Source organism: Adiantum capillus-veneris, chromosome 14, assembly GCF_014529385.1.
Source record: "Adiantum capillus-veneris isolate H3 chromosome 14, ASM1452938v2, whole genome shotgun sequence".
NCBI lineage: Eukaryota > Viridiplantae > Streptophyta > Polypodiopsida > Polypodiales > Pteridaceae > Adiantum > Adiantum capillus-veneris.
The window spans coordinates 58,041,042-58,067,785 of record NC_140944.1 but is presented as its reverse complement, the minus strand read 5'-3'; positions in this window follow the sequence as shown (position 1 = coordinate 58,067,785).

The window sequence follows — 26,744 nt, the reverse complement described above, 5'->3', positions numbered from 1 at the left end:
CCTGCTAGATCATTCATGATCAGCAGCAGCAAAAAGCGATATGAGACTCGCAGCATCACAAGTCTCCTCATCCTTCACCAACACTGCTTGATCCACAGACAGCTCATCTTGCTCGACCATCATTAACCTGGCATGATACAATTTAAGACGCAATCCATTTACCCTTGACTTACGTAGAACCCCATCTAGGTTAGCCAGTTGATATGTACCATTCGGGAAACACTCCACTACCTTGAAAGGGCCTTCCCACTTAATTTGAATCTTCTTTTGGAAGGTGTTGTCCAGCTTACTGTTGTAGCACAAAACAAAGTCATGCTTCTTGATACCCTTACTTTTAACCTTTTCATTTATCTTTACCAAATCCTTACCCTGCATCTGCCCATAATTCTCCAAAGCCTTATCCCGCATCTGCCCATAATGCTCCAATGCTCTCATCCTATCCAACTGAACCTCTTGTAACTGTAACAGCCTCTCTTTGAATGCATCACTAGGCGGCCCAAGCAACTTCTCTAACATCTTTACTGCAGGCAACTCTACTTCTACAGGCAATAGTGCTTCCTTTCCATACACCAAATGAAATGGAGTAAACCCTGTACCTGTCTTCACCGACGTACGGTAAGCCCATAATGCACTAGGCAATTCCAAATCCCAATTCCTTCCTCGGTGCTCTGTCACTTTCGAAAGAATTTGTACCAAATCACCATTGAATCTTTCATTTAAGCCATTACACTGTGGGTAATAAGGAGTGGTATTTTGGTGCCTAATCTTCATCTTCGCCCATAAAAAGTCTAGCAGTTTAGCTCTAAATCCTGGCCCCTTATCCGAAAGTATCTCCACTGGCACCCCAAACTTGCAACATATTTCATCGTACACAAATTTTTCCACATCCTTTGCAGTGATCTGTTTTACTGCTATAGCCTTTGCCCATCTAGAGAGATAGTCCACTGCAGTCAAAATATAGCTTTTGCCCCTGCTTGTGATAGGTAATGGGCCTATTGCATCAATCCCCCACTTTTCAAATACATCAAACGCCATAATGGTTTTTCGTAGCTCTGGCTTCAACACTCTCTTCCCAAATGCTTGACACCTATTGCAAGACCTACACCAATGGTGAACATCCTTGTGAAAACTAGGCCAGAAATACCCTTCTTGCAAGATCTTATGCAAAGTGATCTTTAGAGCAAAATGGCTACCACATGCGCCTTCATGATTCTCTTCCAACACTCTATAAAGCTCCTCCCTCCAAGGTACATGTCTCAACACGAGATCAGCCCCTTTCATGTACAATACATCACCAATCAATTTGTACTTGTATGCTCTACGCACAAAACCATACTTCTTAGACTTCTGAATCTTCTTTGGAATGATTCCTGTTAGTAAAAACTCCTCTTCTTGAGCCAAACTTTCCCGGCCATGATAAAGAGGTAAATTGGTCCTCAACACAAATAGCTCCCCAATCATGCCTTGAGCCGCTTCATGTGCTTCTCCATTTAGAGAACGTTCAATGTGTCTGATGCTCCATGCTTCGAACTTTTTTAACATGCCTTTAATTCTGAAGCACATTTCCTTCAATGAGTTGTTCTTGCTCTTCCACACACCCAGCACTTGCTTCTCCACAAACAAGGCATCACCTTTTATGCTCAACCTTCGAACCCCATGCTTCAAACAAATGTGTAATCCGGCTTCCAGAGTAGCATATTCAGCCTCATTTGTTACTATGAGCACCCAATTTGAACCCCCTCTTGCATACTAGCTTCCCCTCTGGATCATAGAGTGCTATACCCCCCTGAAGCTGCATCATGGCTCTTTCTGTATGAACCATCAAAGAAAAACACATGTGCATTGCTGATCTGTGGTACTTCTTCAACTACCTTTCTCACCACCTCTTCCTCAACAATAAGGGGATTCTCCTTATAGGTCAAAAAATCAGCTAGGGTAGCCCTTGTACTGTCTTCCACTAGAAAAGAGAACTCAAACTCTTGCAGATCAATTGCCCATTTCTTCACCACATTTGACATGTTAGTACCATTAATTAAATGTGGAAAAAAGGCATAACTTGTCAAGAAAACAAAAGGTTGTGGTAGCAAGTAATGTCGAAATCGTCGACAAGCAAATATTACACTAGCCATCACTAGCTCTACTTCCGAGAACTTTCTCTCCGCTACCAACTTCACTCGGCTTGCACAATACATTGGCCTCATATAATGGCTTCCCTTCCCCTTTTGCAATAGCATGGCTCCAATGGAATCATCACCTACTGATGGATTTACATAAAAAACTTTCTCCCAATCAGGAGCCTGCATGGCTGACAACCCCCCTAACACCTCTTTCACCTCTTGAAACACTTCTTCACACTTGTCATCCCATTGCAATGGATCATGCTTTGCCACTTGTTGTAATGGATAAAGAAGTTGCAAAGACAATGGAATAAACCGTGCCATGTACTTCACTTTGTGTATAAAGGTTGCCAATTGCTTCGTACTCGTAGGTGATGGAAGAAGAATAATAGACTTAACCTTATCTGGATCAGCCTCAATGCCATTTTCTGACACCATATGGCCCAATAACTTCACACTTGGCTGTGCTAGATGACATTTCTTGGGATTTAGTTGTCCTCCATATTCATCATATCGAGCCAATACCATCTGCAGCTTCTCATGATGTTCAGCCCTACTGCTATACACACAAAGTTGTCCATAAAAGCTTTAACACAACTACCAATGAATGGTTTCAATACCCAATTTGCTCTCTCTTGATAGAAAGATGGTCCATTTGTCAACCCAAATGGCAATACTATGTAGCAATAGCATCCCCATGGCGTAATAAAAGTTGTCTTTGTGCGGTCTTTAAGAGCAATCTTCAATTGAAAATAGCCTGAAAAACCATCACACACACTGTACCTCTCATAACCTGCCACTGAATCCAAGATCTGATCAATGACTGGAAGAGGATATGGGTTCTTCTTAGTGGCTGCGTTTAAGGGTTTAAAATCTACACAAATCCTCCACTTCCCATCCTTCTTTGGATTGATTACTACTGGACTCACCCATTATGTGGTCTCCACAGGGACTATGAACCCTGCCTTCAATAACTTGTCCACCTCTTCTTGCAATGCTGCCATCTGCTCTTGACCCATCCTTCTTAGCCTTTTCCGCACTGGCTTAGCACCTTCTTTCAGCTCTATATGCATCTCTTCGCCCTTGAACCCTCTGATCTCTTCATATGAAGTAATGAACAAATCAGGAAAACTAGCCAGCATGTGCAAATATATATCTCCTTCTCCATGGCTAAGAGATCTCCACTGATCATTTGTGTCATCAATTCTTGCTTCTTTGACAACTCAACCTTGGTTTGCATCAGCCCTTCAATCACTTCATAAGGCCCTTCACTTTCATCTTCAACCTCATTTGCAAATGCGACTACACCAGACTCCTGGATTCCTTTGTCCATCAAAAGAAATGCAACATCAGCATCCTCATCACTGCTGGTAGTACTATCACTGTCCTCATCAGACACTGTGGAATAGTCTTCATCACTAGACCCATCCTCATCTTCATAAAGCTCTTCCAATTGTTTCCTTGTATCCATATTATATAGCTTCTTGGCACGTGTCTTTCCATAGAGGCTAATCGTACCATGTCGCCAATCTTGAACAGCTCCCTGTATCCATATTATATAGCTTCTTGGCACCTGTCTTTCCATAGAGGCTAATCGTACCATGTCGCCAATCTTGAATAGCTCCTACTGCACGTAACCATGGTCTACCCAATATAATCGGATATCCTCCCAACCCCGCTGGCATCGCATGAAAATAAACCACTGCCTTTGCATCATATGCCTCCACTTCTAAGCTCTTTACAACACCCAAACATTTTACTTTCTGATGGTTTGCCAATCTGATCCGAAAGCCTGACACCCCAGTCACTGTAAGACCCATCTTCTCAACGCATGAGTGTGTTATGACACATATTTGGGCTCCACCATCCACATAACCTTGTCCCAGATTTTTTCTTTTATGCCACACATCTACTATTGGACAAATGTCTGGTAGCTCATCCATCGCCAACACCTTCACTGAACCCCTCTCTGGCTCTTTCTCCATTGAGTTAACCATCCTCTTCCATTGTCTCTTTAGCTTAGGCACCATCTCTATAAGCTGCCCAAAAGTAACATCTGCTTTCCTCGTCGTCGTCAGATCCTCCTTCAAGTCATAGCTTAATTGCCCATCCCCTAGTGGAAAATCTGAAACATGAAACTTGCGACGAGCCCTTCTTTTCCTCTTGGCCTTGACATCCTCGCCTTCATGGATCTTTCCTTTCTTCTTACTAGGACTTGGGGCACTTCTTCCTTCCTTTTCCTCTGCGGTCCTCTTCCCAATAGGCATCACTAATGTATCCTCTAGCTTTGATGCCTTCTCCAAGGTAACCACACTTAACACTTTTGTCTTTCCCTTTTCCTCCTGGGTTAATCCATTGGTTCCTTCGTCTCCCTTAATTTCAATTCCATAATCATTTGACCTAGTTAACACCTGTCTTGGCAATGGATACATGTCTCCCCCCTATCTTTGGTGGCTTATCACATTGCGAGCTGATGTGGCCCAACTCTCCACAATTATAACATGTGGGTGTCTGCCTCCAGAACCTAACATTGCTTTGTTCAACACCATTCCTAGGTCTTTCTTCACCTCCTGGCTGATTTGCAAACCTCCCTTGACCTCGATTATTTCCCACTTGACCAAGCATGTTTAGGCTGAGATTCTTCATTAAATCTACCACCTGCCTCATGTCTTGCCTTAGCCCATCATCTTGCACTGTTGTAGTGACCACTGCTGGCATAACCTGAGGAGTAACCGAAACCACTGGTTCATGATGAACCCCTAGCATAAGACCTGGCAAAGAATCCATAGGCTGAAATTCAGACCTCATGGGCAAAGACTCTACTCCTAGCTGACTCATTGTCCTCAGCTTCCACTCTTTGTTCCTTGCTACCTCTAGTGAATCTTCATATGTCCTATGCTTCTTTATCTCCACTCTCCAATGTATATTCTCCCAAAGACCAACTAAGAACCTGTCCTTCTTCATCATGTCAGGTGGGGGTACCTATGGTGCTAAGGCCTTGCACATCCTCTCCCATGCCAATAAGAACTTACGTATGTACGCATCTACTGGCTCAACTTCCTTTTGCACTAAAGCATGTACTTCTTGCCACACTTTGTCAGGATCTTCAGTCTTCACAAACTCCACTTCCAATCCATGCCTTAGATTGTCCCAACTCAATCTTACGGTGGATCAGCCCCACGCAACTCCTCTTCAAATGCTTTGGACCAGACTCGTGCATCACTCTTCAAACAAATATGGAGAAGACGTAACATCTGCGCAGGGTCATGAATCTAGTTGCTAATGCAGGCAACCTCCATATTTTCCAAAAAGTCTTCCACATCCTCATCACTTCTTCCATGAAACTCCGGATAAGAGAAAGCCATGGCTACCCAAGTTACAATGCTTTGAGAACCCCTTCGAACACACGTGCAAGAACCCAAAACTTTTGACTGACTCAATTCCCAGAAACTTCAATGGAGCTCAACTTTAGATAAGGACAAACACATGCACATCAAATGAGTTTTCATAGTTGGTCATTGGAATTACAACAGGCAAAGGACATTCCAGTATCTCTCTTAATCTTCTTGGCCCGAACATAAAGACTATGCGCTGCTGGAAAAAAATCTTCATGGACACATGAACATTTATCTGGATTCTTTGAGTTAAATGAAAAGGAGTGAATTGAGGTCCGGCGTGATTATCCATTAAAAGCCATCCATGTATCTTCCAAAAATGCACACTTGACTAATCCTCTGATTTTGCCAAAATTTCAGTAGCATAACAACATAAATGGCTTAAAAGACCAAAAGACCAGCCATCATAACTTGGAAAATGTTTTACAGAGTTTCCCCAGAAGTAGAGCAGTGTGAACCCAAAATATAGACTATATATGTATGCATAAACTGTCAACAATAGAACCCGAACATCAAGTAGGACACACTAGTACATAGCTTATGGCGAGGTCACAAAAAGGGTGCTCCAACTACCTGTGTCACCGAAAGGATCTCCACATTTGAGAATCCCCCAGCTCAATAAAACCTCACGCTATCGACCCTCACACGAAGGCTCATGCAAATCTCGTATAGTCAAGTCTCAGAAATGACTATCTTCTAGAACAAGTCTCAAAAATGGCTCGGGCTGCTAAATAAAACCAAGTATGGCTCCACAAAGGCGTACAATGGAAGTTTCCACAAGTAACGTACAATCCACTAGACAACGCGCTCAAACAAGCGCCAAATGATGCATACCCACAACAACTGCAAGTGACACCACTGCTAGTATATCACTGTACTCCAGCTACTTGTACCTGTGTGAATCACTTGTACCTATACCTGTCCCTGTAACCTGTAGTCTGCAACCTGTAATCCTTAATCTCGAAGCTTAAAGCTCGAAGCAGAAGGTACTCGAAGAAGATCCTCCGTGGGGGCGCCAAAAGAATGTGAGCGGGATGGAAACACACAGAACGCCTCTATAACGACCTGACACACACTCTTGGGAAGATACACACACACACACACACACTATGGGGCACCACTCGGCTTACACAACACACCTGGCCGAGACAGGGAACACACCTATGGAGTGAGAGGAGAGAGACTATCCGTTTGCCCACTCCACACAAAGAGAGACACACACACACACACACACCCAAAAAATTCAGCTCAAAAGAGGAGAACTTTTGATATTTAGATACAAAGGAGCTTGGGCCAACACCAAGGGGGCAAATAGCTCACACAGTATGGGTAAAATAAGCCAGATACAATCACAAACTGGAGTAGAAGATTCGCTCATAGGAGAAACTTACACAACCAAAACAGCAAAAAAACAATTAGGAATTTGGCAAAATGGACAGTGCCATCGCGTCCGGAATGGCCCAAAACCACAGTCTACAATGTCAAAGTTCTCAAATCCGACCTCGGATGAGCAGTTTACGGCCAAAACAGGCTCCAAAAACCCCAAAAACACAGTTGCGTCTGTTCCTCCTCTCTTCTCCACGTTTTTTCTGGTCTTCTCTCTGGTTTTTCAGTTCCCACACTTATGTTTATTACTTGGGCACCCTTGGCCTTTTAGATGACCTCAAACGGACCCCGAACAGGCCAAAAACTGACCTCGCAGTGCATAGTTGTCACCTTTTTGCCTCATCCGCACACCTGGCACTCAGCTTTTTTCAATAATGCATCCTGCCACCATGTGAAGTGGCCCCAAAATATGGTCCTCATGATGACCTTTCTGCATAATTATCACAAGGAAACACCCACGTTGTGTCCGTACTTCTCCACGTGCAAGTATTGACCCCATTCGCCCTCCTGACGCCACTAGATGCCATCTGACGCACCTGCTTATCTCATGTCATCGGCCTGCGGATAGCTTCCTCAAGACGTTTTACGCGCTACCAACTCCTCATTATTATAGAAAAAACACACTAGTACTGGTAATAGTGAAAATCGATGCACTATGTACATGATGTCCTACCTGTACACATGTGGGCCCCACGTAATCACCTGGCTCTGGAAAATGGGCAATCCTTTATTTGATGCACCATGCATGGGTATGTACATATGCGCAATCCCTTGCTCCAAAAAACTCCTGACAACGTCTCCCCAACATTCATCCTCCCATCTACCTTAAGTGACACTATTCATAGCAGAGGAGTTGGCAAAACATACTTATGGCACTACATGTCCTGAAGGACTCCATGTTCTTCTTCAACAAACACCTACAATTTCTTGCCCTAGAGTACGTGGAGCACACCCTGCGATATGAGTGCAATAAAGATGTGACATGGTGTGGAAGCCTAGTTAGCACTTACAAAGCTCATGTGGAGTCACTCAATGAAACCATAGGACATCAGTGATGTCTGTACCAACTTCTTTACACTTTTTCCACCAGTGCAAAGGTTCACCTTGCAAGTTGTAGCAATGTGGAACTCTTCTCTGCATCCAACCATGAGCTCAACCTCAACAAGAATCTCATATACTTTATAAAAAAAATTTGTGAACTCAAGTATGGCATTGCTTTCACTTATTACTTGTCTTTACTCCATGTGGTGAGATGGCATGCATATAGAGTTATTGTCATCAAGCTTTCCTTGGATGAACATAAATTTGAGGATGTGCTAACGAGGTGCTTTCTCGATCATGGAAGGCAATAAGAACTATGATTTCATCATATTTTAGCATCCCATTTAGTGATCCTGACATCTCTAAATGCATAAATATTTTAGCTAGTCTTTTTGCACATTGTGTCTTTGCGGTGATGCCTTCACAAGCATTGTGCAGATATTTGCTCAAAAATTGGCTTCGCTTGATTTTTTTGCTCATTGATTGGAAACCGTCGCATTGTGAAGTACTAGGTTGGGAACTCTGGGTACTCTAAAGTTAACATTTCCAAACAAAAACCACTACAAAGAGACATGATAATAGAAATCTCATGGATTTGGTAATGAGAGATAGTACCCAAGCCCTCCTAAAGTACCAAGATTGGTGCTTTGGGTGCTATTTAGCTCTAAGTTTCAAAGAAGCAGTCGATGAAGTGCCAGAGCTCCAAAGTCTCAACGACTTGGTATTCTGAAAATACTAGCAACAACATTGTAAAGTGCCAAGTTGGGAACCCTCGACACTCTAAAGTTAAGATAACCAGACAAAGAATACTACAAAGAGACATGATAATATCAATCCCATGGACTTGATACTGAGAGATAGTACCCAAGCCATCCTACACTACCAGTAATGTTGCTTTGGGTGTTGTTTAGTTTTAAGTCTCTTTTAAATCATTTGATGAAGTACCAAAGTTCCAAAGTCTCAACTTGGGGGGATCAATATATGTAAAACCTATATATCATGTGCGTTAAAGTACTATTTATTAAACCCCTTAGCTGTGAATTTCTCACCAATAAAAAGGGATCCTTTTTCTATTCAATGTACATGTTTTTTTCTAAGAACATTTTTTCAACTCCCTTATGTATTTAAAAATGTGAAAAAACATAGAATAAATAATCCCCAATGTTGAACCCACGTGATACACATTTTCTGTTTGTAGTGACCCCCCCCCCCCCCCCCCCCCCCCCAGAATCTCAATGACTTGGTATTGTGCAATACTAGCAGCAGCATTGTAAAGTGCCAAGTAGGAAAGTCTTGGCACTCTAAAGTTAAGATAACCAAACAAAGAATACTACAAAGAGAAATGATAATACTAGTTCAAGACACTTGGTACTATGCGGATAGTAACCAAGCCATCCTAAAATACGAAGATTGATGCTATGGGTATTATACAACTCTAAGTTTTGAAGGGCTATTAGATGAGGTACCAAAGTTCCTCATCATTGTCGGGGGATAATTGTGCGAACGGTAAGCCGGGAAGGCACCGGGCCCCTGGCTGTGAGAGGTGCGAGGAAAAGGTATGCAGCAGGCACAATTAACAAGACAGAGCTCAAAACAAATAGTTCTCTTAATTCCAGTTAATCCATAGTAGTCATCATTAATCAATCATTAATGGAGGCTTAATGCTCCAGGACCTTACAAGATGAAGCCTGGCTTAATCCGAGTGCTAATCAAGAAACGTGATAATGACCTGCTTAATACCGCCTTCTGCTTCTTCCCGTTATGGCTTAGGAACTTTCTCTTCCAATAGCCATCTGATTTGTCTTCCAGAATTGAATGGGTTTAGGCTCGGCTAATGGTATAAGATTAGGCTCAGAGATTAGGCTTGGCTAATGAATTGAGATTAGGCATCGGCTCAGTTCCGTGATCTTGCAGGCTTCAATTCCTTACTTGCTTTAATCCGTGTCAAGATTTTGCTCAAGCTTTGACCTCCAACTTCCTTGATTGCATGCCTTGTCAAAAACTAGCTCGAGAGATTAGGCTTGATATCAGATCTTGGCTTATGGCTTCGAGTTAATAGGCTTAATTCGGCTGAAGAGCGCTTAGAGAGTAGGTTATTGGAAGATTATGAGCTTAAGCTTGAGGATTCAAATAGGGTTTGGATGGTATACAAGGTTAAGAGCGGATTAAAAAAGGCTTTCGGAGGTTTCAATTAGGTTAATGAAGACTTAAGAGGCTTCTTCTTCTTCTCCTGGATAGAGAGAGAGAGAGAGCGCTCCCTCAGATGAGGAGGAGAGCTTAAGAGATTAATTATCCGGAGCTTAAGAAGCTTGAGAGCTTGAAGGCATGAGGAGGCCGCTTATGAGATTATGTCCAGGAGATTATGAGGAGGAGTCCCTTAAGAATATCGAGCTTATGATAATAAGAGTTTAGGTTCCCTCTCCCGGAAAGAGATAGAGAGAGCTTACTTGTGAGGTTAAGATGATGATGATAAGAGCTTCCGAGCTTTGCCTCCAAATAGCTTTCTCCTGAATGATGATGAGGTCCGGGATTAAGATTATCCCTGGCTTGACTTAGAAGGCATGACTAATGAATTCGCGAGAGTTTTTGCTTCATTTTCTTCTTCATAGCTTAAGAGCTTTGGCCTTGAAAGAGCTTCCTTATGAATGATGATCAGAGACCCCTATCACACAAGTTCCCTTTTTGTAAGTTGCATGGAAAAAAAACCTATATTCGGCCATCGCTAATGGGAAGGGCCTCTTGATGATGTGGCAGGTGAGAGTTAGACGAGCACCAACACCGCCCGAATTAGGGCCAAAAAGTTGCACCTAGGCTTGTTCACCAACTCCCGCTTCATCGCCGAGCTCGACCGAGCATCACCTCGGCCAGCACGATCGATTCTTCTCCTTGTGTTGCTCGCGTTTTTTCCCGCACGCCATCTCCTCCTCTCCTCTTTTTTTCCCTTCACATTAGGTTCAAAATAAAACCCCTTACCAAATGGGCAGCCAATTTCCTTTGCCTTGGGCAGCCATCGCCCCATAATGGGCGGCCATGTTTTGTATGCGTTCGGCCAAGGCAATGCCAAGCATGATAACATTATTGATCATTTTAATTCCCGCATTATTTTTGTACACATTCCGACCAAGGCATCACCTGCAATTATTGCATTCCAAAAGAAGACATTCCACACGCGAAGCTTTGCAAAATTTACGGCACCATATTTGGCATACGTAGCTAGCAAATCACTACCAAACACGGCATTATCTTCTTGAACTTTGATGCCCGTATCAACATTCCGAATGTGATACTCCTCAAACCAATTACTACTCCATGCATTCCAAAATCCCGGCTACAGCTCATTGGCCGAGCGGACTGGAGTGGTACGGAACCGGCCCCCGGTGAATATTTACCGGCCAATATCTTGGTAACCGGAACTCCGATCACACTGATCTGAAAAAACCGACGCACTCCACAAAGTGAGCACTTCAGCCCGATGCATTCATTTCATTTTTGCCCCCTCAGCTGCTGCAGTTGCCCAATCCCGTACAGATCTGCTACTGAACAACTTAAAACTGTCATAACTTCTTACCCGTAGCTCCGATTGACGAGCCGTAAAGACAAGCATGTAGAGATTTTTGAGTACTTCAACTTGGATTAATAAAATCCCAGCTATTTCCACTTCAATCATACTCACTGTTTAGCATTATCAAGACATCTTCTGACCCTTAGAGCCGCATCTGGCACACTTTCAGCTTAAAAATTGGCTTGTTAGCAAGCCCTTCTAACTGCTGATTAACCATGCAGGATTCAAATACTCTTGATTGGAATTCCTTTGCTCATTTTCTTGTCATGAGAGCAGAGCGGCACGACATTCACCCCCTCTGAACCTGCACAGCCTCCGGTCTGTGCCAACCGTTCTTCAAGCTGCATCTTCTATAAATACCTTAAGCTACTTGTCATCAAACTCACGTAGTTTATAAGGGTATATAAAACAAAAAGAAAGTTTAAATCATAACATCAATAGTCTAGCTCAATTATCTGGTAGCTGTCCCATCACAAATCTTTGAACCATAGTGGTCGTATCTCCAAAGCTTTCAATTATTAAAAAATATGTTTAGTGAACCCCGCCAAACTCAAGTGCTCTACTTACTTATGCACACGGCTTAACCATCAGCTCTCTTTAAGGAAGACTTTGAAGCTCAAGTATTCCTTACTCTGTCTGCACAAGGAATGGTCGTCAAGTCCTTTACTTCAAGTTCTGGTAGCAGCACCATCTCAAGAGATGTGAAGATACTATACCAATCGTCCAAGATGTCAACTGGAAGCTAGCCATATAAGCTTATTGATCATATAACCAAAAACACATCTGTCTTAGCATACATCCAAAAACAAATCTACTGCTAAGTAACCTGCTACTACAGGAAAATAAATGAAATCTTTGAATCTGCAAGTTGCTCTTCAATAGCTCCCAGGATCAAATGGGATAATAAGGAATTGCCCCAGTAGTGGAGCAGCATAATATCCACATAAGCACACACAATCTGAATCAATCAACTTTAAGAATTTCTACTCCAAATATGCTATGCCAAGATCTAGCAGAAAGAAACCACCATGTAGACCCAAAAATACCCATCCATAGTGAACCTGCTTTTGAAGATCTTTCGAATCACCTGGATTAAATACCATTAAAATCACATAGCATTGATGGTCTCCGCAATATACTAGAGCTTCACCTAAAGCATAGTGCATCAGCCACATCTCATCAACTTTTGGTAACTTAAGGTCGTTACCAGCAAAAATTACAGAATTTCGACTCCCTTTTACTGGTAGCCAGGACATCATTAACATAAGAATTAGGAATAATATCCAAATCCAGCCACATTTGGCACATCGTCCAAGAAAATGAAAAATTCTGAGCACTTTATGCATTATCAGGGATGATTTAGCATCATCACCCCTCTAGCTTCACAGCCATTACGAAAAATCTTAGGACTTTCTGGATCTGTATCATCAAAGAGATTTTTACCTGGCTCTTGAGGTTGATAATGAATAATAGCTTTGTCCTAAAAATCTTCATCCATAACATCCTTGGAAAAATCAACCTTGGAAGTCTCATCATTCATCAAAGCTATAGGAGTGGGTTCCTCTTGCAGCCCATATATAAGCATAGATGTACAATCCATGTCAATATCCTGCTCACCATCAGCATGATGTAGGAAATCTTCAATATCTCCCTCTGCTTCCTCATCTGCATCCATGCTACTTAGCAAGCCATTATTACTTTGAAAAGGTTCGTCAGGAACCCCCTCTGAAGGGGTATATGCATCACAAAGATGAGCTATACCGCTATAATCTTCTCCTTCAGATTGGGCCAAAAACCCATCAATTATGGAATCTGATTCTGTGATAATTGAATCGGCAAACATATTGCCAGAAGCAACCATAAACTCATTGACATTATCAGGTACATCCTGTGTTAGGTTCATAGTCTCGTCCACTTCATCAGCTATTGCATGTATAATAGATTTGTTTATGCAATCATCTGCAATAAATCTGCTACCCTTCTCAGCTATAGTGTCGATAGAATCGTTAGAAGCCTATAGTGGCTCATCTCCTTGATAAACTTGTTGAGAGCATCCCATGCCAAGGTCAGTAGCTTGAAAAAATCTTGTTGTACAGTTTGGCTCTTCACAAGAACCATTAATCGAGGTGACTTCCACGCCAGAAATCTTTGAAAAAAATTATTACAGTTGTGTTTCAGCAGTAAATTCATTATGTACCTTTGCTTGGTTGCTCAAAATATATTCCTTTGAAGTTGAATATGCTTCTTCCAAAGCTGTATTTGCCTTGGCTTTACTTCTGCAAAAATATGGTCCCAAAATTGATCATAATTGAGGAACTTCATATGATCCCCTTCTTCTTTATAGAAAATAATCTGGTGTTGTTCATTAATCTCCTTCATTGTTAACTCGATAATTCTTGAGCTTTCATGAACAAAACCATCTGCAAAATTGTCCCACTACGTGGGATATGTTTCGGCCAGTTCTCGTACCTTGTCTTTAAATTCGGAGGTTACAACTTCTTCAAAGGTCGAAATCATCCGATCTTCTGGAACTCCTCGGCTCTTCATCTCCGCTTTATAACATGCAAGGAGTCCATCTGGATCATGTCCTTGAAAAATTCCATACCGCTCATGCACGGCATCAAGTGCCATCTCCACTACATCATCAAGCTGCTTTTTCACCTTCATAGCTTTTACTTCTTGTAAACACCTATGAACTAAGCCCAACATTTTGGGCAGATCTGTTGTTGCTAGATTTTTATCAAATCTATTCAGGTTGTAATCTCCAATAAACTACTTCAATTCTGGTGGAACCTCCAGATTGACCTCCCACCTCGGCTTGTTTCGCGTCGGGTTCACCAAGAATGTCGGGGGATAATTGTGCAAACAGTGAGCCGGGAAGGCACCGGGCCCTTCGCTGTGAGAGGTGCGGGGAAAAGAGATGCAGCAGGCACAATTAACAAGACACAACTCAAAACAAATAGTTCTCTTAATTCCAGTTAATCCACAGTAGTCATCATTAATCAATCGTTAATGGAGGCTTAATGCTCCTTACAAGATGAAACCTGGCTTAATCCAGGTGCTAATCAAGAAAAGTGATAATGACCTACTTAATACTGCCTTTTGCTTCTTCCCGTTATGGCTTAGGAACTTCCTCTTCCAATAGCCATATGATTTTTCTTCCAGAATTGAATGGGTTTAGGCTCGGCTAATGGTATAAGATTAGGCTCCGAGATTAGGCTTGGCTAATGAATTGAGATTAGGCATCGGCTCAGTTTCGTGATCCTGCAGGCTTCAATTCCTTACTTGCTTTAATCCGTGACAAGATTTTTCTCAAGCTTTGACCTCCAACTTCCTTGCTTGCATGCCTTGTCGAAAACTAGCTCGAGAGATTAGGCTTGATATCAGATCTTGGCTTATGGCTTCGAGTTAATAGGCTTAATTCGGCTTAAGAGCGCTTAGAGAGTAGGTTATTGGAAGATTATGAGCTTAAGCTTGAGGATTCAAATAGGGTTTGGATGGTATACGAGGTTAAGAGAGGATTAAAGATGGCTTAAGAGGTTTTGATTAGGTTAGTGAAAGCTTAAGAGGCTTCTTCTTCTTCTCCCAGATCCCTCACATGAGGAGGCGAGCTTAAGAGCTTAATTATCCGGAGCTTAAGAAGCTTGAGAGCTTGAAGGCATGACGAGGCCGCTTATGAGATTATGTCCAGGAGATTATGAGGAGGATTCCCGTAAGAATATCGAGCTTATGATAATAAGAGTTTAGGTTCCCTCTCCTGGAAAGAGATAGAGAGAGCTTACTTGTGAGTTTAAGCTGATGATGATAAGAGCTTCCGAGCTTTGCCTCCAAATAGCTTTCCCCTGAATGATGATGAGGTACGGGATTAAGATTATCCCTGGCTTGACTTAGAGGGCACGACTAATGAATTCGCGAGATTTTTTGCTTCATTTTTCTCTTCATAGCTTAAGAGCTTTGGCCTTGAAAGAGCTTCCTTATGAATGATGATCAGAGACCCCTATCACACAAGTTCCCTTTTTGTAAGTTGCATGGAAAAAAACCCTATTTTCGGCCATCGCTAATGGGAAGGGCCTCCTGATGACATGCCAGGCGACAGTTAGACGAGCACCAACACTGCCGGAATCAGGGCCCAAAGGTTGCGCCTAGGCCTGTTCGCCAACTCCTGCTTCATCGCCGAGCTCGACCGAGCATCACCCCGGCCAGCGCGATCGATTCTTCTCCATGTGCTACTCGCATGTTTTCCTGCACGCCATCTCCTCCTCTCCTCTTTTTTTCCCTTCACATTAGGTTCAAAAAAAAAACCCTTACCAAATGGGTGGCCAATTTCCTTTGCTTTGGGCAGCCATCGCCCCATAATGGGCGGCCATGCTTTTGTATACATTCGACCAAGGCAATGCCAAGCATGATAACATTATTGATAATTTTATTTCCCATACTTTTTTTGTACACATTCCGACCAAGGCATCGCCTGCAATTATTGTATTCCAAAAGACAACATTCCAGACACGAAGCTCTGCAAAATTTACGGCACCATATTTGGCATACGTAGCTAGCAAAGCACTGACCGTATCAACATTCCGAATGTGATACTCCTCAAACCAATTACTGCTCCATGCATTCCAAAATCTCCGCTACAGCTAATTGGCCGAGCGGACCGGAGTGGTACGGAACCGACCCCCGGTGAATACTGGCCAATATCTTGGTAGCCTGAACTCTGATCACACTGATCTGAAAAGACCAATACGCTCCACAAAATGAGCTATTCAGCCCAACGCATTCATTTCATTTTTGCCCCCTCAGCTGCCCAATCCGGTACAGATCTGCTACTACTGACTCAACTTAAAACTGTCATAACTTCTTACCCGTAGCTCTGATTGACGAGCTGTAAAGACAGGCATGTAGAGATTTCTCAGTACTTCAACTTGGATTAATAAAATCCAAGCTATGACCACTTCAAGCATACTCAGTGTTTAACATTAGCAAGACATCGTCTGACCCTTAGAGCCGCATCTAGCACACTTTCAGCTTAAAAATTGGCTTGTTAGCAAGCCCTTATAACTGTTGATTAACCATGCAGGATTCAAATACTCTTGATTGGAATTTCTTTGCTCATTTTCTTGTCATGAGAGCAGAGCGTCACGACATCATTTTGAAAAGTACCCAGGTGAGAAAATTTTGGCATTGTGAGTTGAAGGTCTTTTTGAAATATCAATTGGGTATGGTATGTAACAAGCAATACCTAGACCTGTGTAAAGCTTTAGAATGATTACTACCTTCCTCAAACTCAAAGCATATTGCCATGAGAGGTAGAATTGCTCCCCTGGAAACTATGTACATGGTTGCATAATACCGAATTCAAACCTATTCACACTATACATAACCTAAGTAAGAGGCAACATTAACAAAAAATGATATGATGTACCTGAGAGTCATCTAGAAAATGAATCAGATATTTCACAAAACTCTTCTCTTCAATTTTGAATTTACAGATGTTCTTTTTATTAGGAGAGACCCTAGTCTCTGATGACCAAAAGGCATAGACTATATCCCTTGTTATAGGATTTACATGGGTCTCACGACAAAGCAATCTTTGACAAGCAAACAATGGTAACACTTCATCCTCAAAGTTTCATGTGTATCCAAGAAGTTACCGCTGCAATGTTCCTACGATTAACACCTAATAGTGTTGCAATTTTAGACTGATTCATCCTTGAGCCACCTATATTATTTAAATCCATTCTTAAAGAGGTTTTCTTGACAAAAAGCTCGTTTTTAGAATGAGGGACCTTGAGCTGTGTAAGTTTATTGCGGATTCCGACACAAGACCGGATTTGACAACAACAACCTCAAGCTTTGAAATGTATTATGTTGGAGTAGTTCCTAGAAGAGCTACTTTTGCTCGCTAGCCAAAATACCTCGTGTTTGGTTACGCCATTATCGTACCACTATTGAGAAAATATTCTTCCTTGACTTGCATGTTGAATCTCTCCCAATGACGTGGGGAACCCTTTCCTTGCTTCTTTGTTGGCGTGTGCAGAACTGTGTGCAACTCACGCCCAAAGAGAGAGAGAGAGAGAGAGAGAGAGAGAGAGAGAGAGAGAGAGAGAGAGAGAGACTACTATGGCTATGGTTCTGGCTACTTAGACCATGGCTAGTGCTGCGAGGACATGGAGCACATTGTTTCTGCAAGAGTCACACATAGACACACACACACACCCACACACACACACACACACACACATATAGGTATGGTTTTTGCTTGCTCCCTGCACCTCCCTGCCCTCCCTTCTCCAAAAGGTCACCCCATGTCTCCAATGACCCCACCCGATAGTTTTCTTGTTTCCATAAATTAAAAGACCACCACTTTGTGAGTATACATATAAAACATATAAAAAAAGGAACTTGATACATAATACTTTTTTTTTTCAACAACAGATTCACCAAAGGTTTGTTGTGTCAAGGACACCACATTTTTTACCACCAATACAAGATTTCAACCATGTACTCATACAAGCTTGAAGATCACATCAGCTACATCAACCTTGAAAATGAGGAAGAGAAATCAATTTGTTACATCATATTTAGAGTTGGAGTGATGGTGGAAAATAAAAAAAAGTTGCAGGTTTTTCCAACCAGATTTGATAAGCTTTTTATAACTTTCCACATGTGTGTCCTTGGAGAAAAACTTTCAAGATCTTTGATCCTAGAGGGGGCTTCTAGGAACTTTGACTAATGATGGTGGTTTACACAACCACTTTGTTAGCCAATAATAATGTACTTTTAAAGAACTTTGGCAAAGCCAAATTTTCAATTACAAGATCCACAAGTAAAGCAAGGGGATGGAAGGCTGGGGGGGGAGGGCTTGTTTTGATAAGCCCGAAAAGAGAAGTGGTGATGAAAGGTCAAGTGGTTCTAGAAGGATCAACAAGAAAAAGAAGCAAAGTACGATGTTCTACTCAGTTGGTTGAAAGTATGTTTAGCCAAAATACAATGACTTATGGTGAAAGGTGATGCTTTGCTAATTGTAAAACAAATTCTTGGTATTTGGGCTTGTAAGAATAAAAGTCTTAGATCCAAAGTTTCTACCATTCATAAACTTTTGGCAAAATTTGAAGAAGTACAACTCTATCACATCCCTAGAAAAGAAAATCAGGATGCAGACTTACTAGCTCAGCAGGCAATCTTAGGTCAAAAACTAAGTGCAAGTCATCATTGGAGCTTCAACAATGAAGGGGCCACAATATTCACGCATGGACTCCTTAGCACCTATGGTTAACTACATCTTGGAGGGAGAATTTCCTAAAGATTTAACAACAACACAAAGAAGAAGGCTCATCAAAAAGGTAAGCTCAATTATTTGGTTTGAGGGGGCTTTGTACCAATAGGGTAAGGATATTTTTTGTAGACGAGTACCATGTACTATGAAATTCCTAAAATCTTGAGAGGGTTGCATGAAGAAGGTTGTGGGGTTCATGTTTCACATGAGCTAACAATCAAAAAACCTTGCTAGCTAGGTATTCTTGGCCAAGTATGCATGTGGATGTCCAACATTGGTGTAGAAGCTGCCACTATTGCCCCACAACCAGTCATTGCATGTGGTTACTGTATAGACCCACAACTAGTCATTGCATGTGGTCCTTTTGAAAATGGGGAATTGATGCTATGGGTCTAGTGCCTAGAACAAAAAAATGGTAAACTATATATCCTTGTTTCTATTGACTATATGTCAAGATGGGTTGAAGCACAAAGTATAGCATGAGTAAATGAAAAGTTAGTGAGTAGGTTTATCTACACCCAAATCTATTGCAAGTTTGGTACACCTCTTGAAATCGTCTCTGATAATGGTCCGGGTTTCAGAAAGGGATTACTAATGAAAGTGTGTGATGAGCTTAAAACTCAACATAGACATAGCACACCATATTATCCTCAATCAAATGGTTTGGTAGAGAAAGCTAAAAGGATCATTGCAGGAATGATGAAGAAGATCATGGCATTATGGGCATTTACAACAACTTACAAGGATGCTACACAATTCATTCCATTCCACTTAGTGTATGGACAAGAAGATTTACAACCAATTAAACTTAACTTTCTTACTAGAAATATTACAGGTCGAGAGGAGTATAAGGGCGATGAAGCATGGATCAATAGGCTCCTCATCATGGAAAAATTAGAGTGGGAAAGAGAGTCAGTGTACACATGCGACAAGAAGAAATCTTTGCAACTCAAGGAGAAGCTTGACAAGGGTCTTAGAGAGAGAGGGATTAAATACAAGATCATAGTCCTTTGCTACAACAATACATTGGACAACATGTTTGATGCTAAGTTTGAAATTAGATGGGAGAGGCCTTACATTGTGAAGAAAGATTATACAGGTGGCTACTACCAATTGATGGACCTAGATGGAAAGGAGCATTCTAGAAAGGTCAACAACTATCGACTCAAGCCTTATCTTAATCGCATCCTTCCAAGAGTTTTGGAAATAGAGCAAGCCAAGGAGGAAATGAGGGAGGTATTCTACTAATGTTGCACTTCTCACACATTGAAATCATGGGCAACTAGATGGAGAACCTTTGAAGGAAAAGAAGCATCAAGAAGGAGAGGAGCCTTGGAGGAGGCATTGCAAGATTACCCACAACTTTCATTGTTGTGCTAGCCAGCTGATGGTACATATATGAACCATTGACTCGGGGGAGGGGGGGGGGGGGGGGGGGGGGGGGGGGCTAAATGATAGACTTTTTTCGGTCTAGCTATCATGATAAAAGAAATAGAAAAAATACCAAACATAGCTAGAACAAATCAAATATCAAATATGTGTATATGTACATAATTCTAATAAGCTTTCTGTGCATAGGTAAAATGGTCGGTCAATCTTTCTCATGGGAACCCAACCTTTTGCTTTATATTAACTCTAGATGTAAATGTGAGTTTATATATGTATATTATAGTTAAGAGTATTTAAATAAATGAATGAAAATGTCTTCACATTTACCTTTGCATTTTAAGCTTATCCATATAGATTTCTATGCTACTCCTTGTATATATCCATAGGGTAATAAATAAAGTTGGTAATATCTCCACATGGAAAAATAGCTTTGGGAGGACTTTTTTCCTCAAGAGGACATGTACATTTTTAGGAAAAAAATAAGACTTGAATGCAATATACCTAAGGTGTTCACTCCACATTTGATTTCAAAGGAGGAGTTATGCATTTCAATAACCTACAAGCCTATACAAGAGAATAGACATAGGTTTTATGCAAAGTCATGGTGGACATATGGACAAAGGTACACAAAGCCTTTATGCTTTGTGATGCCAACAAAGCAGGCTCCAACCCTAGTCCTTTCGCTTCACACAACATCTCCAGGGGTTTTGCATTGATGGGTGGGGGCCCTTTAGGTGGGCCTTTTGGGGGTTGATTGAACGTCTGCAGTGTGGCCCAACTTGGTTGTAGGGATTGGGACTCTCAAGAGGGTGTGGCTATGGACTTGCACACAGAAGGTTCTTTGGGAGGGGAGCCCTTGGCTACCTCTCTCCCTTCTTGGAGCGTGTGGAGCTCAATCAACCTATTTTTACCAATGGGGTTTGTCAATTGTCCCCTTCCTACGAGAGGACCTCTCGCTTGCCCTGCCATGCCTGTTAGTTGAGGACACGTTCTGAGTGGATCTGGTGTTGTGTTTGTTGTTGTTGGTACTTCTTGGTGGCAGTAGTGATGTGGGGTGTTGGCATGAGGCTCACTATGAAAGCCTCTTGCTTTGATTCTTTGGGGTGTGATAGCCGAGATTTGTTCCCGCAAGGTGATGGAGTCTTTTCTCCACCCTTATGCGACATTATTGGGTAACGAATCTGACATGTTCAGTTTGTGCTTGTGCTTATGGGGGCTCCTCTATTTGTGTGGCTCTGACATGGTACGCTATTGGATGTATATTTTCCTATATTCTCCCGTGTGGCTCAAAATCAATGGATGTACTAGGTTTTCTGTATGGTATCTATGTTTGTATGTGTCTCTAGAGGGGGTATCACTCAAGGGTGGTAGATTTGATGATGCTTGTGGAGCCTTTGGATGTTTTGGTTAAATTATGTAAGTTATGTAGTTCGCTAGGTTTGTGCATGCCCTGGCTTGGATTGTGAGCAGGGCTTGGATTGTGAGCAGGGCTTGGATTGTAATTTTTTATTATGCTTAATAGAAAATCACTCATTGTTGTGAGTTCTGCAAAATAAAAAAATAAAAAAATGGACATGTAAGATCTTTTCAAGAGCTTGGTGACATGTGTGCAGCTTCTACACTTTTCCACAAAATCCTAGCTTGAATTTCACTCTCTCTTCTCATTTTTCTCTCTCTCACCTCTTAGACATGCATGAAGAAAAACCAAGGGACCAATGACCATGACCTCGGCGGGGGCTTATTCGGGCCTCTCTACGGCCCTAAAATGCATTTATGCACTTCCAAATAGACTATTCTTCTTTTACTCTATTTATTTCCTTACACACTCTCATTACACACACACCCCCCCCCACCATTAGTAGCATGGAGAAGACCATTAGAAGTAACCATGGATGCCATTGTATATACCTTCATATTTTTGCAACCATCTACCATTAGTCATCTTTCGTCATTTTCTCCTTCTCATGCACACATCTCCAATGCTCCAAAATCTTCTAATTTGTTCCAACTATGATAAAGCCTTAAAAAGTATGCAATTAGCGGGAGATCAACCAATTCAATTGGATTCCAAGCATCGGACTAAAAAAATGAGGGCAGCCATTCTTCATTTCCTTGACACTAACGAACAAGAGAGAGTGTAATTCTACCCGATTTCTTGCTAATTTCTCATTTTACACAACCTACCATTGTATTTCCCTTTTTTATTATGTGAAAATATTAACTAGAGTTCTAACCTACTAACCTCAAAGCTAGCCCTACCACCTATCTCCTCACATACATTGGATTACTCCTAAGCAAAGCTTTTTTATGTGTATTTAAAAGTGGTCATGCAAATTCTAATCCCTCCAAAAACTTATAAAAGGGGGGCCTCTCTCTGTAATGAAAAGGCACATGTGAAGAAGAAGTGAGAAGTCTAGAGAAGAAGAGCGGTGAGAGGAAGTATGAGAGAGGCTACAAGCCTCTCGCAAGAAGCCTTGCATTATACGAAGCTAGCTTATGAGTGCAAAAAGCCATACTCTTTTTCTAATGCTAATTAAATCCACAAATGCAAAGTGCTTTGCACAGTGTATGCCAAAGACAAGAGAGAAGAGAAATTGGAGGTTGTTGTTAACCTAATCTTATAGAATGTTGTGGAAAATTATACCTTGGAATATTTACAAAGGTACCGTGCATCAATTATTCAACATCTACTATCTATTTTAATTCCTAGAGTTTTAGATGCAGAAGACAGTTTTGTCGACGGCCATATGATATCTGTAACAATGAACGATGATGAGGAAGTCATGCTAGTTTCAACCATTGGAAACCAAATCCCTAAAACTGACCCAATATTAGAGGAATAGAAACCGGTTTGCTTTGCAGTTGGAGTGGTTGAAAGGGAAGTTGGAGTTGATCAATGTGAAGTAGACCAAGCTCTTGAAAATGCTGATGTAAAATTCTCTTCAGAGCCAAGGAATGCAACAAAGGGTCTAGGCCAAGTAGAGGAGGATAAGGGAGTGCCTATTAATGTGGCACATGATCAATATGAGGGAGTCCAAGCTCCAGTATTGCTGACATGAAGTGTTCTTCAGAGTTGAGAGAAGATACAGAGTGTCTAGAGCATGTAGAAAAGGAGGCCAACGTTGCAAATCAAAGATAGGAACAGACAACATAACAAGTTAACCATTCGACCATGGAAACACAAGAGTCTTGTACTGCACAATGCAAGGTGGATACCTTTGGCAATATACAAGGGAACATCGACACTCAACAACAGAATGTCAACATTAGACATGATCAATATGGACTCTTGCTTCAAGTAGATATGGTTGTTCTGGTAATATCATTGTACTTAAATAATATACTCTTTTTTGTTTCTAACTACTTATATGTATACACACAATGATTGGAGAGACTAATTATTTTGGATCTCAATGGATTGTTGCTGCTACAAGAGCCATACAATGGACCTAGAGAGATCTTATTTTGGATCTCAATGGATTGTTGCTGCTACAAGAGCCATACAATGGACCTAGAGAGATCTTTGATTTACGTAGTTTTTGCTTGGGAAATCTCAGAGTAGTAATTTGACCAAGCACAAAGGAATTTTTGAATTTTTTGATTTCACTTTTCTTTTAATTCCACTAGCCTGATGCCTTGCATTTGTTCTTTAGGCCCGGTGCTCGCCAAGTCGAATGCAATTGTGGCGGCTTCTTCCTTCGTGTATCGTGCAGCTAGCAGGTCCAAAAAATTGTGATAAGAATCTTTTAACTCTTTTTGCTCACTCCAGGGCTTAGCCTCTTCCTTTGGCTTTGGCTCCTGACTCTGCTCTTGCTCGGCCTCTTCCCGTTCTTCTGGTTTGTGTTTAGCCTCCTTATCTTCTTCTGGAGGGCTGCTAGGAGGTGGTGAGGGCGGTGGTGAGGGCTGTGGACTAGGTTTAGGGCTGGCCGATAGAGATGTAGGCTTGCCCTTTAAATCCCTGTCTGCTTTAGTTTTTCTTTCTATTTCTTGGCTCTCTTGCTCATCTAGTAGTTTCTATCGTATTTGCTCCACTTCCTCCTCTGTGAAAGGGACATGGGGTATATTCTCTGATGCGGCATCAAGAATCTCAAATTTCTTGATATAGTCCTCGAATCTGTCCCTTTGCACTCTTCGGGATGATCCTGACATAGCTTCTAGAGATGGCTTCCAGAGTTCACTTAAATCACCTTTGAGGGCTCTCTCTGCTCGGAAGCTCTCCATCAGCCTCTCTAATCTTGCCGCCTTTTGTGACCTTGTTTCTTTTGCAGGTATTTGGGAAAATTCCTTCTTTCCTTTCTTTTGCTCCGGCTGCTCCTCTTGAACCGGCTCTAGCCGTCTTTTCAGTCTTGTAGCAACCCTTGGTGCTCTTTGGGGCTCGTCTTCTTTTAGCCTCAGCCAGTCGTTCTGAGACGGGGGTTCAGGCCACCTTCCTTTTGTGTGTAGTGCCCCATAAACCACCTTAGTGATTAGTTCTCCTGGCACAATATAGGTTGGCTTCTTGGTACCCATCTTTACTAAGTTGTCATGTATATACGCCGATTAATTGATTATCTTTGGGGTGCCTTTCGTCATTGTCCAAGTGAATGTCGTGGCAATTGCACTTGGCGGCATTTTGTACTTCTGTGGCCTCTTCGTACACATGTGGAAGTATTGGTTGTACAACTGGCTCAATATTGCCACTCTTGGGTTGGCAATATCTTCAAAGGTGTAATTCCCTTTCTTCTCAATGTACACCTTTACCTCATCTCTTCTTTTCGTTACACTATCCCCCTTGTTGGAGAGACTCTAACAGATCTTCTTGTATCCATGTGCTCCTGGGCTTTAGTGTTCCTTTTGGAATGACGATGGGTTCCACTTCTTCCAGGTAATCCTTGATGGTCATTCTTTTCTTCTTTGTCGGTGACTTCGCGGCTGCCATAGATCCTGTTGCACTCAGTAGTCCGAAGTTAGCGTTTTTTCTATATTAGCTGGGAAACTGAGTTTTAAATATCCAAATGACTTGAAAATTGAAAATAAAGCTTAAAAGGAACTTGTGAAGCTGTGCATGTGCTCACAGTGCAAATCTGGTAAAAAAATTTCATCTAGACATCCTACGTGTAGGATGTCTTTTTCATCAGAATTGGTTCATACTTGCCATGCTGGTAGTGCATGGCTCATGGAACATGGCTACATGCTTGGATTTGGATTTGGATATCAAAAAGTGGATTTTTGGGTTGATTCCGTCTTTAGGTCACAAATTGGGTAGAAAGTCCATCATAGGTAGCAATTGATGTCCAAATGGGTTGAAAATTGGTATATGGGCTCATTGCACCATGGTATTGGCTCCCATGATGTCACTCTTTGCACAGAATGCCTAATTTATGCTGGAGACATCCTACGTGTAGGATGTCTTTTTCATCAACATGTCATGAAATTTGTTCGGTGGGTAGTCCTTGGCCTATGGAACATGGCCATGCTCTTGGATTTGGATTTGGGCAGGGATTGATGCTTGTAAGGGCCTGTGTGGTGTTTTTGGGCTCCAAAAGTGTATTGAAGGTGTTGGGGGTCAAAAATGATTAGAATGTCTTCAAACTTGATATATGAGCTCCTGATGATGAGGTGTTTGGATCTGGACTGAACAATAATCCTCTGCACACCAAAAAAGTCAAATAGACATCCTACGCGTAGGATGTCTACTTCACCATTTTTTGCTTCCAACCACACAAATTGGTTGTTGATGTGTTGGTGAATGTGTTGTGCAAGTTTCATGTGATTTGGACAAGATTTGGTAGGTCTATGGCCCATTATTGCCTCTATGCCCTAACTTTGCGTTTTTTCATACATATGAGGTCAATTTTGGTCCAAATGTGATGAGACTTGGTGGATAGCATGTGAAGGTCATTCAAAAAATGTGTATGATGAAAAATGTTGGAGTTTGTGCCCAAAATTTCCCTTGAGAAATCCTACGCGTAGGATGTCTCCTGATGATTTTTTTCATGGGGTGGTGCTCCTAGTGCCTGCCCTTGGTCCCCCTGAGTAAGTCAAATGGATAGAGAATAACTTCCTGTGTGGACTTCAGAGCCTCCGAGCCGTTTTCTTACTTTTGGAGTGCTTTTTGGCGATGAAATTTCTTGATGTTGGTCTCCATAGCTTCCCGATCCCTTGGGGATCCTTGCCGTATGGTTTTTGTCGACTTTGGCTTCACCGGAGCTTCATTTGGCAATTTGTCGCTCTAGAAGCACCCGTGGTTGCGTTTACATACCTTCGATGATTTGTGGTGGTCTACCACCATAAGACTTGGTTGTTGATGGTCTAGGAAAGCTGCTCGTGAAGTTTGGTGGTAACCGGGCTTGCGGTTTGGCCGCAAGAGCAATTTGACGCTTTGTGTGTCTGATGCCGTTTCTGAAGTTTAGTGCCGCTTCGGGTCACTTTTTGGTCATGCGGGTCACATAGACTTGTTGAGCATGTCGAGATGCTCCTACCCATGAATTTTGGTAGTATTTGGTCGCTGTTTCGCCGATTTCCCAATTGGTGGCCTCTTACGGGTTTCTAGGAATTAGGGTTTTTCCCGATGGATTTCTACTATCTTTGGACATCCA